Here is a 12,270-nt window from a genome sequence, read left to right as displayed (position 1 = left end):
AATATAACTTACAGTGGTTTCTGCGTCAATAGGTAATGTCGTTACCGGGTCCAGATGAAGACAAATTCATAAATTGTAGGCATATCATTTTTCACTGTTTGTGCAGTGGTAGTAATTATTATTCAAATCAATCAACTACGTTTTATGGAAGATATTGCTGTATATCATTTAACAACATGAGTAGAGGTTTCTGTACACCTAAAATACTGAAGTTTAAGTTACTGTCCTGATGTGTATCATTCGTTTGTTCATGTTATGTCTGGTGGTAAGATTAATAAATAAAAATTAAAAATATATACAGTACATACAAAGAAGAAAGTCTTTATTAAACAAACATTTTATTCTTGGAAGGTGCCTCCAGCATCATAGAAACAGTCAATGCTGCAGAATCCTGCCAGCTCATCTTTTCTGATGATACCATAACTAATGTTACATAATTATAGAAGACACATCCGAAGTGTTATTTTTACATATTGATTAGCAGCCGACATGTACTGAAAGGATGCTTCCGTCTCTCGTCTGGTTCATTACAACTAGTAGTTACAAACTGTTACAGTTACAACCTTAATCAGTACCGCACATCTTATTACTCAATTCAACCAACCAAGCTAGCCATGTTGTCTATCCGAATCCATACTATATTATTTGATTAAGTTACAGTATGTAGGGCAGGCCTACTTATATTTCCAAGATAATACAACAGTACACTAGCATCATGCTAAGTGCTGGTTAGCATCACAGCATATACGCTAACCTTAGGTCAATTAGATGATCAGCTTTGGTAACACAAATCAGTATTGTTACCGAGCCTGATACTCTATTGACCTATCTAAACTTAACGTTATTACAACAGTAGAGTAGGCCTGGTTGCAAACGGGACTATAGGCCAACGTGTTTATAGCATCATGCTAAGTTAGCATTTAATACCACAAACATTTTTACCACATACAACTATTATTTACTTTATTAACGCTTAACGAGGTTGGACAGTCAATGTTGTACTTTGATAACGAGACAATTGTGTGTTAAGAAAAATGACATTACAATAAATATAAACATGCATCTCTGGAAAATACTATTACCGCTGTTTCAACTTGTTGTTCGGCCATCGTGAAAGAACGAATGACTTATTCTGCGAGGATTTATAAAAGCAGCTGGAATCTGTTAAATTGCATTACTGCAACCTACAGTATGTATTTCTGCTGAGTGTCATTCTATTGGATAAAAAAAGTTAGGAAACGCCCCTATACGATCCGCCCCTATACGATCCGCCCCTATACGATCCGCCTCCTTGCTGCGGTCTGCAGCCAGACCCATCTCGTCCGAGGCCGTGGCGCATTTCCATTACAGTTTAGGACCTGGGGTAGCAACGCAGTGTAGGCGGGGCGATCGGCTTTGTTTTTGTTCACATTTCGAGTTGTTCCGTCGAGCTCCCGCTGGATTTGATCATCCCCAATGAGATGTAGGAACGTCGTCACCTCCTCGGTCGACCACGGTGTGCTTTTCTTATTAGACGTAGCCATTTTTGTAGCTCATCCGTTTACAAAATGCTGTTTATAAAAATGCTGCAAGCTTGCTTCTAAATATATATGCAACGCTAGGGATGAACTCGCGCGCGATCTTGTGACGATTCTCTCTGACGAATCAGCAGTCGAGAGTGTTGACGTCACTAGTTCAGCCCTGGTCTGATAGAACCAAGATTTTATGGGGCCGGAAAAAGAGGGAAAAAGTACCCGCTAGCCGGTACTAGGCTATTTTGGAAAGGCCACCAAAAACTGGCCTGGCCGCTTGAGAACGGTTAAGGACGCTTAAACGGGGCTACCCGCTGCAGTGGAAATGCGCCATTAGAGGCATAGAGAATTTAAGTTCATTTCATCCACTACAATTACCATAACCGTGCGTTCTGCATGTTTGTAAAAGCAAGCTAACTTGAAATACTAGACTATTCATTTTACAATGGGTTTCAAGTTAGCTTGCTTTTACAAAACATGCAGAACGCACGGTTATGGTACAACGTTAGTGGATAAAATGAATGTGGATAAAATTAACCTAAATCCTCTTTGCCGCTAAGTTAATAAAACATGCCCAGACATGCATGCGGTAACAAAAGAAGAAAGCGCCCCGCCTGCCGCCATTTTATGCTCGAAAATAGTGTTTCTCTGATCATTTTGTGAAAACTTTGCAACCCAGCTAACCTTCAATGTTTTTTCTCTTTAGGAGCAACTGGCAGATAAAGGGCTTCTTCAGCCTGGTAAGCCTTGCATCCACATAGTCCACACAGTCCACATATACATTGTACTCTGAATTAAATAGTCATTTTATATTTTGGCAGATTTGTGCAGAGTTTCATAGAATAACGAACTTCAACCTGAAGAACCACTTTTACGCGGAGTTGGATCGGCATGTCTGTTGAGCTTGTTCAGGAAGAAGGCGGCATGCAAAGGAAAATTGTCTGAAGTTCTGGATCAGCTCTTCACCGCCTATGACCTCCAGGTGAGTCGGTTAAGCCTCTTGGTGTTTTATTATCATACTAGAGTGGATTTTCTGTGTGTGTGTGTTGGGGGGCGGGGGGCAGCCTGATAGATTTAGATTTATTATTAAGATACTTGTGTTTGGGCAGGGAACAGCAGTGTTAATGTTATTGCACCTTGTTGTTGTGCTAATGAGATACAGGTGGGATCGCAGACGCCTCAATTGCTTCAAAATGTTAATCTCTTCAGTCATGGAAGAGCCCTTGTGATATAAATTGTTGTGTGGCTATGCTGTTTAGCATCCAAAGTAAAACAAAGATATGTTTTCGCACTCAAGGATCAAGGTGACGTCCATAGCCGACGTGCTGCTGTCCTCCATGGTCTGCCTGGATTTCTGCATGAGGATGACTCCAGGTTTCTGAGGCTGTGTCATGTAAGTCAGCATAATAACTGTTTTGAATGTATGTGACAGATCATCAAAAAATATAGTTTATCTTATAAATATACATATGCACACAAACAGACACACAGACAGACACACACATACATAGACACACAAACAGACATACATACAAACAGACACACATGCATACACACAGACACACACATACACACATAGACACACATAGACACACACACACATATAGACACACACATACATAGACACACGAACAGACACACATACATACAAACAAACAGACACACATGCATACACACAGACACACACACACACATACATAGACACACATAGACACATACACACACAGACAAACAGACACATACACACTAGGGCTGTACCCGAATATTCGACTATTCGAATATTCGTTCGTTGGCCAACTATTCGGGTTTCAATTTCATTATTCGGATATTCGTTTTTTTATTTTTTTTCAAAAAATAGCATAGATTTTTTTTCAAATCTATGCTATCAATAAAGGCGAATTGCCATATTCTTATACTATATTTATACTTTTGAATTGCACTGTTAAAATGCGGAAATATATACAATCTCAGCCTGTGCTCCTGACATCGCGTTCACTCACAGTCACGAACACAAACGGCACGCTTCACCTCGTTTCACACACCTGAACACAAAATGCCGAAAACTTCAGCTGTGTGGGACCATTTTAAATTGGACGACGGTAAGAAGAAGGCAGTGTGCCAAATATTCGACAAGAAACTGGCCTACTACCACGGTGGCACAACAACTCTGAAAAGTCACCTGGATGCTACTACTTAAGTAGTAGCTTAGCTTAGCTGTTGCCATGATCATAGCCGCGGGAAGTAGGGGTACTGGGGGTGCTGCAGCACCCCCTGTTGGCGAGTGGTGTACATTTGAAAAACTGAGTGACCACCTAAATAAAAATGATTAAACTACATAAAATAGTTATGATTTTACTTAAAATAAAATTAGCTGTATACAGTAGCATATAATAGTCATAGTATATATTTGTATATATCAGGTGGCTTGAATTTATTTTCCAAATAAGTAAAATCCGAGTCATCTAGGTCGTAGGTCTTGGGAGAGTGACGTAATTGACGCGACACACACACTGCAGAGTAACAACTTTCTAGAATGGCGCAAAAAAGGATTTTGGATTTTTTTCTCCAACAAACAACCAGCGGCGCCGGATTCATTTCAGAAGTGGGGGGGGGGGGGGCAAAAAGTGCGTGTGTATGTGACATAGCCTACTTGCCAACCCTCACGATTTTCGCGGGAGACTCCCGTTTTCCTCCCGGGGTCATATTTCTCCCGTTTTCTGACTAAATCTGATTTGTTTCATTCTAACATAACGCACCAAATGTTACTGTTTCCACTCGGATTTCAATACAGCTACACCATTGTTTGGTTTCCATGGTAACGTGTCTCTTTAGTAGCGCGAGCAAATGAAAGTCTGAGAGGGTCTTCAGGAGGAAGATAGTCAGAGAAAACAGAACAAGAATGGACAACTCAACCCTCTGCTCACTCCTTTCCTGTACATTAAACTATACAGACCAGCCCACATATGACAGCGCAGTTGCTCATTCCATCTCTTCTTTTTTCCTGCTACGCTCTTGTTTGACAAGCTGAATGTTGACTGGTGTTTGACTGAAGTAAGCTCTGTGAAAAGTTCCAGTTATTAACTCGGTATTTACAAAGCTGTCATCTCCACATTTGGAGAAAGTTACAAGCCGGTTGACAGCATCACATCTGCATATTTCACAGAAGGCTCGTTTAGTGGTTTTGCAAATAATTAACCACTCTCTGTTTTTGTACCATTCTGCATTGAAGTACCTTCTCTTTGCCCAAATAAGCTTTTATTGGCCCGTCACAATGTCCCGACAACAAACCTCCATGCAGTCGGAACCAGCCTGTTTCGGTTCAACGATGCCGGCGGCGGCGGTTTTGACAGCCTCTGCGGCCGCAGAGCTGCTGCTGGGGTTCATCTGGCTGCGCTGGTTCTATGTTTAAAGGACCAGGCTCTGGAGTTGTGGATGTCAGGGATGTGACATTCAAGTTGTTGAATTTCAGCTTAGTTTGACTGTATTTTGTTTTCTTATGCGCCGGTTCTTCTGACATGTTTGCAAGTTTATCTATCTAGGTTAACGGCTGACACACACTGAACAACGTAACACATAACGTAAACAACGTAACAAATAAACACATCTAAGCTTTGTTATTGGTTGTAATGTACATGGATACATTTGAATGGTGGGACAATGTCCTATTTGATTGGATTAAAATGTACATATTCTTCCTGTTATGTCTGCCTGCTGTATTTTACCTAATGCAAAGTGACCTGCTGCTCCATCGAAATCAGTCGCATTGATCCGAAGACACATTTTGAGTTGTATACACTGTTGGAAAGAGGAGATTCCTAGCTTTCTAATGATATCAGGATTGTTTTTGTACTATATTAAGCAAAATATGTCACATTATATAATGACTGTCACCGAGTCATCATTTTGAGAAAAAGGCCTTAAAGTTTCCTCTTCTCTGGATCGATCTGATTGATTATTAGCGGAGCAAATGATCAAAGTAGTACGGAGGGAAGATATTTTCGTTTGGATTACTGGTCTGGGGGGAGCTCGCGAGTGTGTGCGTGTATACCACGTGTGTGTGTTTGTGTATTTTTGCGTTTGTTTCCCGGGGAAAACTTTCAGGAGAAACACCGGCTGTTGTTATGCTTGCTGTGACGTCAAATTACTCCGTTCTCCGCTTGTAATTATGCCGTTAAAAGCTTCAAAGCTGTATTTATCATCTGAATTTGCCGAAACAAGTTTAATATTCTGAAAGCCAAGACTTTGTTTATTTGAAATCAGATGAAAACAAACTGTAACGGACCCTGCGGTGTTATCTATGATTACTATGCCTTACATTCATAATGTCAGCGGAGGGAGGGGAAGCGGCGCTAGAAGAGCAGAGTGGCGAGTGAGAGGCCAGCTGTGTTCTTCCCTTTACAAGCTTAAAAAATGCCTGTAGCTCAACAATAACAAAATATACACAGCTAGATCAGATGGCGTTCTTTTTAGATGCGACTTTAGAGTAGAGGGGAATTATTGAAACGGGATGTGTACAGGGTTCCGCGGCATCCGCTGCTGCGAAAATGTGGGGCAGGGCCGTAAAGTGGGGGGGCCAATGGCCCCCCCGCTTCCGGCGCCCTTGCAAACAACCCAATAAAAAGAGTGGACCACCAGCTACTCCTCAGCCCACCACCTCTACAACTAGAGTAATATATATAAATTATCCATTATCTCATTACATTTGCGCATATTTTAACACATTTCAGGAACCGAAATCTGAACTTTGGATAAAGCCAGGTTCAAAATTTTCGTTTCATTTTGTAGTCATATTAGCATCTACTGTAAGGATATCCAAAATCCGAAGGGATTTTGGATATCTCTCTTTATCACTCCATAAATCAGAAAATATTGTCAACAGCCCTAAAATATCAATTTTCGCCATGTTTCTACGTATACAATCTTATATAATTCAGGCTATGAATGACATATGAACAAACCCTTCTGTAAAAGCCTTCATAATATTGATAGGAATATAACTGGAAGGTCTGGTGTATGTAATTGCAACTGAAGTGGAAATTTCTGACTCAGAGTAGGAGAAAAAACTCATTTTGAGAAAACGAACTTTAAAGATTGCAGTGAGGCGCTAGCTAAACCCTCTGTTCTTTGGATGACAGCTTGCGCATCGACGCACTCCGTGAAGGTATTTCATGTTCGGGGTCATTTGTGTTTTGTATAACCTTGCTTCGTGCAAGTAACAATTGTTGTTGTCTTCTCTGTGAACGTTTTTTTCCGCCGTTCTTTTGCCATTTTGAGATTTACATTTCTAGCGGAAAGCTAATCAGGAAGTGTTTTTGCACACCACGTGATGCATCTGAACGAATCACGTTGTCAGAAATTGACACCAGCCAATGAGATTTCGTTTCTTGGTTTAAGACCCTTTTGTACTTTCACGATTGGTTGCTGATACAAAGGAAATGACCATATTTGGATCCGATGAGATCATTGTGCAGGAGAGACGGAGCTTTTCCAATGATGACATTGTGCAAACAGCGATCGCGGTACTTTATGTTACGTTAGAAATGCTAACTTTTGGTGAATTTAGGAGAAATATACAGATGCAAATAGACAAACTATAGTAAAATGAACACTTAAATGTGTATTTTGTACGTTTTCCTTCCAAAAGCCTGAAAGAAAACATGTTATGGAATCAAAATAGCACAACATCTAAAAATTGACCAGTGCATGAAAAACGATGTTTTTGCCTGCCGTGTCTCACCTTTAACAAACAATTTATGCGGCTCGTATCGCTGACAGCCGGGCCCGGCCCGGCACCGCCTTTTTTTTAAAAATGTAAACGGCTCCATCCCCACTTTTGGCAGCACCCCCTGAGCAAAATGACTTCCCGCGGCTATGGCCATGATGAAGCTGCTTTATCCGCCGTTTAAACAGTAACGTTACACATGATAAAATCGTGCTCTTACTTTGCTTGGAAAATAGTTGCAAGCAAGCAACCGAATTGTTTTTTTATGTGGGAACATCCGGGGCTAAGGCAATTATTAGCATACAGTTCGTTCATTTATTTTTCGTTCTTCATTTATTTAAATACTGTTTACTGTATCGGTAACAAGTGTTACCCTGTTAGGCCTACTGTTACGGCTATGTTATTAAAAGTATTGTTGTTATAACAGAAATATGTGTTTTGTATCTTCAGGTTGTAAAACGTTATAGACGGAATTTGGAACCAGATTTGGTCCCCGGGCGCTGCGCTGCGGCTGGGTTAAATGCAGAGGACACATTTAGTTTTAATGTATGCGAGTACTGAGTAGGGCTGGGCGATAAATCGATTTTATCGATTAACTCGAGTGTGTAGTTCACGTCAACTTGTTAAAATGAAAATCAGTTTTCTCTTCAACATCCGCCAACTTTTCCCTCTGGGTTCCCGTAGTTCGCCTCAGCCCTCCCCCCGCACAGTGCGCGCATTTACCAAATAGAGTGATACACATTACACAAACAACATGACAACGAGCAGGGAAGAACTTGTTCCAAAGAAAGGCACGGTGTCATCCGTTATTTGGAATTGGTTTGCGTTCGCGAGGTCAGATTTAGACCAGACAACACCCCGCTGCAAAGTATGTTTGAAGTCTGTTGCTAGCAAAGGCAGCAGTACGACAAATTTACTGCAGCACCTCAAACAAAAGCATCCTGCTGAATGGGAGAAATGTTCCGCGCAGCGGAATGAAAAAGACCGCGGCACTACAAGCACCTCACGCACAGCCGCCAAAATACAGTCTACCGTAACACAGACATTTTCAAACTGCATCCCATATAGTGCTGCGTACCGGTACGCCGAACCGGTACTGGACTTGTAAAAAGTTTCGGTTCAAGTCCGGTTAAAACCGGAACGTCGGGAACCGGTACGTGGACTCGCAAAAAAAACTAGCACTTACGTATATTCTGGTGTCTGTGGTTATTTAAACATTCCCTGATAAACGTTATTCAGCGTCAATAAATGAGTGCTAATCCCAGTGTGCTCAGTGTACAACATCATATGTCATTTCACCTTCGATTCACGGTTTGAAAACGTAGCATTTCACCACATGCTAATGCTAACCGGAAGTGAAGAATTTTCAGAATAAAAGTATTAAGTTAATAGTGTCAACTTCCGTTTTTTTCCAGAATAAAACTGATTTAAATTAAATAGTGTATTTAATTCAAAATTACGCCATATCAACATTGATTTTAATTTCTAAAAGTATGTATGTACATCACTATGTATGTAGTATACACTGTATAATGTACACATGTAGAGTTGTAGAAAATACATGGTGTACAGACAGTACAGTACACTCTGACTGTACAGTCAGTCACTACAGTGTAGCCTATACTGTATAGTAGGTGTGTAACAGTGTAATGCGTATAGTCTACTCTACACTCTACCTTTCAGCAACGTTTTAGGGATTTAGGCTCAGTCAGCTCAGGGACTGTTTGGTTACTTTAGTTTGGTAAATGAAATAAATGTTTGAACTTTGTAGTAGTTCACTGTAGTTGCTGTCATAAGTCATTTGTAGACTAAGTGGCAAAAAGTGTTTTTTTTACATTTGTACTTTGTAGAGAAATGTAGACACAAGTTGGAAGGGAGAACAATAAACCTGATGAGTTTGAATTTGAGTTAATTATGAGTTCATTTTTAATTGATAATTAGCTCACAATAAGTTCATTTTAGTTACTCACACAACTTGACACAAGCCATGGGTTCAGGTCCGGACTTATAAGTCCGGACCTGAACCTGAACCTCTGGACTTGAGTCCGGACCTGAACCTGAATGTGAGTCCTGTCCAGGTACGCAGCACTAATCCCATATGACAAGAATTCGGCCCGCTGTAAAGCCATTACAGATGCGGTCGGTATGTATATAGCAAAGGATATGGTGCCAATATATCCTCCTGGGACCCAGCCCATTGAAAATGTCCACTGTAGTAGACATTTTGTTAACATGCATCTCCTTTTACTCTTTTGAGCTACTCTATCAATCCCTGATGTGCTGTACAGAAGACATCCTGGTCTTTCCAGTGATATGTCATTGGTTAAAATTGGAACAATTACTTTGTCATCTGCATATTAATTGGGGGGGGGGGAGAAACTCGATTTAAATCGTAAATCGGATTTTTTGTGAAAAGATCGGGGATTTCTTTTTTTGGCCATATCGCCCAGCCCTAGTACTGAGACAATAAATAAATATAAATCGTAATAGTATGCTCTTTCTGCGCTTCTGCTTAACAGCTTGTTGTCAGGTGTCTCGGAGCGTGTTATGAAAAAAAATGTTATTTAAAAAAATAAAATAAAATAAAATCTCTCCGCACCGAATATTCGCTGCTGATTACTACCGAATATCCGGAGCCCGACATTTTTTATTCGGGACAGCCCTAATACACACACACAATCAAGAGAGGGCTTTCTTTCCTGCAGCATCAGTGTTTAATACAAAATAATCTCTAGTGTTCCCCATATATTTTTGTATGTGTAGTAGGGAGAGATTATACTATACATATTCAGTTTCCAGTTTATTAGGTACAACTAGCTACTAGTAACACAGTCTAATACAGTGATGCAATAAATAATACCCTTATGAAGGTTATACATGTTTTTTCTGTAGAAAGAATTGATGTCAACTGATTGGTTATTTTAGAGGCTGACGTTTCTGGTGCAATGCGAATAGGCGTTTCCTTAAACCCACGTTATGCACAAAACATTAGGTTATTTGATGTGATATGTCACTGATGTATTTTTCAGCAAACATATTTCTGAGATAGCTAAGGCAATTTGAGGTAATAGGTAACGTGTATCTGTTCTTGTCATCAGGTAGAGCAGTCTGAGGATCCTGAAGTAGATGACGTCGCGGTCGGACTTCTCCTGATCAGTGCCAGGTCGACAAATGCCACGCTCTTCTGCCCAGAGAAGATCGCTGTCGTCATAGAGGGGGACAAAGTTATCGAACTCCCCACACTGGCTGAGGCATTCATCCATCTTTTCGCACTGATCTATGCCCTCCCTCTGAGTTACCCGAAAGAGTTGGCAAACACTTTCGACTTCATCCAGAAAGTATTGATGGGCCTGGATGAAGGGAACATGAGGCCCAGGGTATTGAGCCTAAAAAATGAGCTTCTCACATTTTAGTCATCCTATAATATAACACACACACACACACCACACTCCCCTGTGGCTGGACGCTGGCATTGTGCCCCACACACACACACCACACTCCCTTGTGGCTGGACGCTGGCGTTGTGCCCCACACACCAGAGGTGGGACCAAGTCATTGTTTTGCAAGTCCGAGTCAAGTCTCAAGTCTTTGCGCTCAAGTCCGAGTCAAGTCTCAAGTCTTTGCGCTCAAGTCCAAGTCGAGTCTCAAGTCAGGATGGGCAAGTCAAGTTCAAGTCCTAAACTTTGACAAAACGAGTCATAAACAAGTCATTATGTGTTTTTCACCAAATGTAATGACATCGATCAACAGAATAATACTTAATAATCAAACTGCTCTTTATTAGTCACATTAATCATTTAATAATCCATTTTCTCTCTGCTGGTAAAGTAACGTGTGTTTTTCTAATTTAAGGCGAGACACCCCAGGTGAATAGGGTAATTTTTTTAACTTAAAGGTATCAGCTAGAAATTTCTCCAGTTAATTACTTACAATAAGGCAATTGTCTTTTGTATTAAAAGTTTTCTGAAATAGCATGTTTAAATATGCAAATGAACCATTATCTCATAAAATATGCACATATTTTAACACATTTCAGGAATCGAAATCTGAACTTTGGATATAGCCAGATTCAAAATTCTTGTTTCATTTTGTAGTCATATTAGTATCTAAGGCTTTTACAGAAGGGATATTGGATATCTCTTTTTATCACTCCATAAATCAGAAAATACTGTCAACAGCCCTAAAATATCAATTTTCGCCATGTTTTTAGGTATACAATGTTGTATAATTCAGGCTATGAATTATATATGAACAAACCCTTCTGTAAAAGCCTTCATAATATTGATGGGAATATAACTGGAAGGTTTGGTGTATGTACGTGCAACTGAAGTGGAAATTTCGGACTCAGAGTAGGAGAAAAAACTCATTTTGAGAAAACGACCTTTAAAGATTGCAGTGAGGTGCTAGCTAAACCCTCCTGTTCTTTGGATGACAGCTTGCGCATCGACGCACTCCGTGAAGGTATTTCATGTTCAGGGTCATTTTTTTTTTTATAACCTTGCTTCGTGCAAGTGACAATTGTTGGCGTCTTCTCTGTGAACGTTTTTTTCGCCGTTCTTTTGGCATTTTGAGATTTCAATTTCTAGCTGAAAGCTAACCAGGAAGTGTTTTAGCACACCACGTGACGCATCTGAACGAATCACGTTGTCAGAAATTGACACCAGCCAATGAGATTTCATTTCTTGGTTTAAGACCCCTTTGTGCTTTCACGATTGGTTGCTGATACAAAGGAAATGACCATATTTGGATCCGATGAGATTGTGCAGGAGAGACGGAGCTTCAGTGTTGCCAACTTGGCGATTTTCTCGTTAAATTTGGCGGATTTCCAAACCCTCCGGCGACTTATTTGTGTCAAAAGCGACTAACGACGTATCTAGCGATTTATAATGGTGTTATTAGCGACTTTTCTGGTGTTTGGAGACTCACATTGTTCTGCAGTTAACGAGCCGCGGGTGCTGCCGTGAGCCCCGCCTCCCTCCCATAGTACTCACAGGCGCTCAGACTGACAGTTGCCTGGCCGCAGCAGAGCTGCTGCTG

This window comes from Gymnodraco acuticeps, unplaced genomic scaffold (assembly GCF_902827175.1).
Source record: "Gymnodraco acuticeps unplaced genomic scaffold, fGymAcu1.1, whole genome shotgun sequence".
NCBI classification, from domain to species: Eukaryota; Metazoa; Chordata; class Actinopteri; order Perciformes; family Bathydraconidae; genus Gymnodraco; species Gymnodraco acuticeps.
This window is presented reverse-complemented; position numbering follows the sequence as displayed.